The sequence below is a fragment of the Phocoena phocoena genome, chromosome 17 (assembly GCF_963924675.1).
Source record: "Phocoena phocoena chromosome 17, mPhoPho1.1, whole genome shotgun sequence".
In the NCBI taxonomy this organism is placed as follows: Eukaryota; Metazoa; Chordata; class Mammalia; order Artiodactyla; family Phocoenidae; genus Phocoena; species Phocoena phocoena.
In genome coordinates, this window is record NC_089235.1 from 30,883,470 (window position 1) to 30,887,584 (window position 4,115).

Consider the following 4,115-nt stretch of genomic DNA (forward strand, 5'->3'; position numbering starts at 1 on the left):
CGTTTTAAGTTTTCCAGAGTGTCTTCATTTTCAGACACTATAGAACTTTAAATACTGTGTCAAAAAGATTTATAAAATATAAAATATTCTCAGCTCAGCCACATTTGAATGTAAGATAGTCAATATCTATGTCTGAATAAGTCCATGATATGGATATATGATATAATACACCTACATATATATTTTTTCACATGTATATATGCACATTATTCTATCTCTATTTATAGTAGATACTTCTTTTATAATTGTGATTTGATATCCATCCTCCACTATTTACTCTTTCACTCGTTATTTAATCTTCAATTTCTTTCCATTGTAAACAGTCCATTAAACCCCTAGTCAGTACTGTCAGGGTGTTCTTGCTCAGAGAACTGTTAATAACAAAGTGAAGTACTACTTTCAACCTCTCACTTCTGAACACAAGGTCAGAGTTTATCTGATGATGCAGCTGTATACTTCCAACAAGGAGGGTAGTTTTCTTTGGTAGGTGGCATGACAACCACTTTATATGATGGTTCTTCAGAAATTTCACCACCTTCTAAACTAATTAGGATTGTGCCTTTAAGCTCAATTACATCTGCATTTATTGCTCAAGGTTGTTGAGTGAGTAAAGTTGTGTGAGAAGTCATCACTAATTCCTTCAACTGAGGGGTACAAGAAGTCTCCTCAGTTCATTGCAACTCTACTACCTCAAAAAGCAGACCAAGTTCTATCACAGTGATAGCTTTGTACTCTGCTGCATTTTTGCCAGAGATGCTTCCAATAAATGAATCTCTCATTGCACATGCACTCTTTACTGCTTCCACCTATCTTGCTTCTTCCAGTTCCTTGTTGTACTATTTTATTCAGTAGGAAAAACACTCTTGAGTTCTTTAACATGAGGTATATGCTAGAATATGTCTTCAGCCATGAGAAAGAGTGAAAGCAAAAACAATATTACATCCAAAATTTTAGTTGATGCAGTCTGACAAGTTGATTTGATTTGACTTCATGTGAGTTGATTTGAGATCATTTTCATTTTCACAATAAAGCCTAACTTTGATTACACTGAAATAAAAGAGTTCATAAAATGCTTGTAATAGGCAAATGACTTTTCCAAGATCATATTGTTTATATGACTCAATAATCTTGTTTGCAAAATCCTACACTTAAGTGTAGCATACTGGTCTATGACACACATATCCTTAGCAGGACTGAAACCAGTTCTGTACTGAAACCAGCCACCCCCTCCCCGGCAAAAAAAGCACATGGTATTCCTAAACTTGCTAACATCTCTGGCAGCATTAATAACAGATGAACCAACTGTCACTTTAATGATGACACAAGACTCAGCTACCACCAAAGAAGGATATTAATACCGTAGGGAGGCTCCCTGCTTTTATCTTGTGTTCCACTGATACAACATTATGATTAATGATATTCTCAAAGTTTTAAACATCTATTATCCCTTTCTCCAAGGTTAATTCCTGACAACCACTATCTTACTAAGTGCTTTTTTCCTTGCTGTCACACATGTTAATCAAAGAAGACTGAAACCAACCACCAAGCTGGACTTTTCCTCTCAAGTACAAATTGGGTCTTTAGTCAGTACCTGGAAGAACATGAAGCCATGAAAATCTATTAAACCAGATGTTTAAAATATCCTGGCCTAGCACATATTCCAAGGTATCAGGACCACCAATCTGAGATTTGACTTCTTTTGGAAGCAGTTGCTCAGGGGAGGGAGTCTGTTAGATATCACTGCTGTGTTGTTTCACTTGTTCAGTAATATGCTCAATGGTTTGGATGTTGATCAATAATTCATCTTGTGTATTATGACAAAACATAGGAATTTGAGCACCTCAATCTCTTTGCCTTGATATATACTACTATAGTTGTGTGTCCATGATTTTGACCATGGCATTCACTCTTGATCTAGGAGGAAGTTCCCCCTTTTTAAAAGGGGGGACTTGGTTGTGGTCGTAAAATTCATGTGGTCTTAATATATTACAAACCACTGCTTGCAGACATGAGTAACCATTGGTTTCTGAGTCCTCCAGTCATAAGGATAGCTAAATATCAAATTATCCTCTTTCAACAAATGCTTTACTGCCTGAAGCACATTTATTACCACAGCAGTTTCTTCTGTAAGTAGTCTTTGAAGTTTAGTATTTGAAACATCTGTGAAAATGTCATCCTCATCTAGTGAAAATATCATTAACAGGTTGTGTTGAAAATCTACACTGTAATCTTCCTTATCATGAATTAGGATTGTGTGAACCAATCCTGTTCATTTTGTCATGGTCATATAATTTGAAGATAAAAGAGGAGAGCTTTATCAGGAAATATAGGATGGGTACAAATACCATTTTTCAAAGTTATACTTGAAAATATTGAAATAACTTCAATTATTGTTTCCAAAGTAGAAGCAACAGGTGTTACTTTATCTGCAGGAAATATATAGATATTTCCAGAACTGGAACATTTCTCAATAGTGTACTTGGATTTGGGCACATAGCAAACAATGCAACTGGCTGGAAAAGTCCAAGACTGTGTGGTTCAGACTAAAAAAGCTAACAGAAGATAAACTATGTATAAGGGATGTCAACTTAGAAAGTTTCAAGTGAGAGAATTTTAAATGTATAGAACAACTGATGCACTCAGGATTTTATTCAAGTTCTGCTGAAGCAGAATCTAAGCAGTCCTTGACCAGGGAAACCAAAACACAGGTTTTGTAAAATCAATAAACCAAGCTGTTATCAAACACTTATTAGAAAATTCTCAATTGTTTGGCTTCATATTTTCTATCAAATGTAGAGTAGCAATTATTGCAATCTGCCATTACTATTCAAAGACTAAATGTCGATTTCTGTTTCTCATTGGCTGCTTTACCAAATGAACTTTCTAATTTCATGGATGAAAGATTCTGAACTTTTTCACCAAGTTCTGGTAATACTTTTATTTCAATGAGTAACCCATTACAATATCATCCTGACACAAAACGTACTTTGGAAACTGTCATCATAAGGTATAAGCTGGTCATGTCTTTCAAAATCTTATTTAAAGCATGTCCTACATGAAGGTCACCATTTGCATAAGGAGATCCGTCATGAAGACAAAATTCTATCGTTTCTTTCTCTTTGCCGTGAAGTTATGAAAATTTACATTTCTAGAAGTTTCTTCACTTACATTTTCAGCCAATAAAATCTGCTAGATCTCCATGTCTGTGTTGGGCTGCTGGTGGCCCAGCAACTTCAAGGCAAAAGGGGATATACAACAGCAGCTCTATGTTGTCCTATTTGCCTCTATTCAGGTTAGGCAGCTGGCCACTGCCTCCGGTGACTAACCATGGCAGACACCTTATCTTGGTTCCTCACCTTCCCAGGTGACAGGAAATGTAGGGTGGCCCCACAGATTCCCTGCGTGCCTGGCTCCCAAGGGCCCAGCTCAAAAGGCACAACGGGACACTCAGGCCTCCACTCCAGCACCTGATGCTCAGCTCCTGCCATATGGGCCCCAGAGAAACTCTGTGGCACCCACCGGGAATGCGTGTGCACAGAGTACAGAAAGAGCCTGTGGTGACGTTTTCGTTTCAGATATTTTATTTTTTCTCACTAAGTCTTTTATACTTTCTTTTTATGACTTTATTTTAAAAATTTTTGTTTAGATTTCCTTCAGAGTTTTGAATATATTTCTAATAGCCGTTTGAAATTCATGTTAATTCCATTGTCTCCTCTTTTAAGGTGTTTCTACCAAAGGGCTGGTGGCTTGGTTATGGATGGAAGTGGAAATGAATGTCTGTGCTTTTAATTTTTAGTTTTAGTTATTAAACTTTTCATGCCATTCTCTATTTCTGTCATTTAAAAACGTTTGTCTTGCCATTGTTTTTCCTTGTATTTCTTATCCATCTATATATTTTAAACATTTTATACAGTGTAGATAATTATTTACTAGTTTTGATCTTTTTATTTTTGCTATCTTTGCTCACATTGACTTGTTTCTCACATTTTTTTTTTCATAATGAACTCACTACCAAAAACGATAGGTCAAGTTGGGCTAAATTCATCCAATATGTATCAACCTGATGTCAGTACAGTACAACCTGATATTAATACAGTATCAACCTGATAGCTCCA

The 4,115-nt window shown here is 36.1% G+C and overlaps 1 pseudogene; it reads right to left on the reverse strand.

Moving 5' to 3' along the window:
• Positions 1-425: 425 nt before the first annotated feature.
• On the reverse strand, positions 426-3,488 carry LOC136136890 (isoleucine--tRNA ligase, mitochondrial-like; annotated as a pseudogene).
• Between the last annotated feature and the right edge of the window lie 627 nt (positions 3,489-4,115).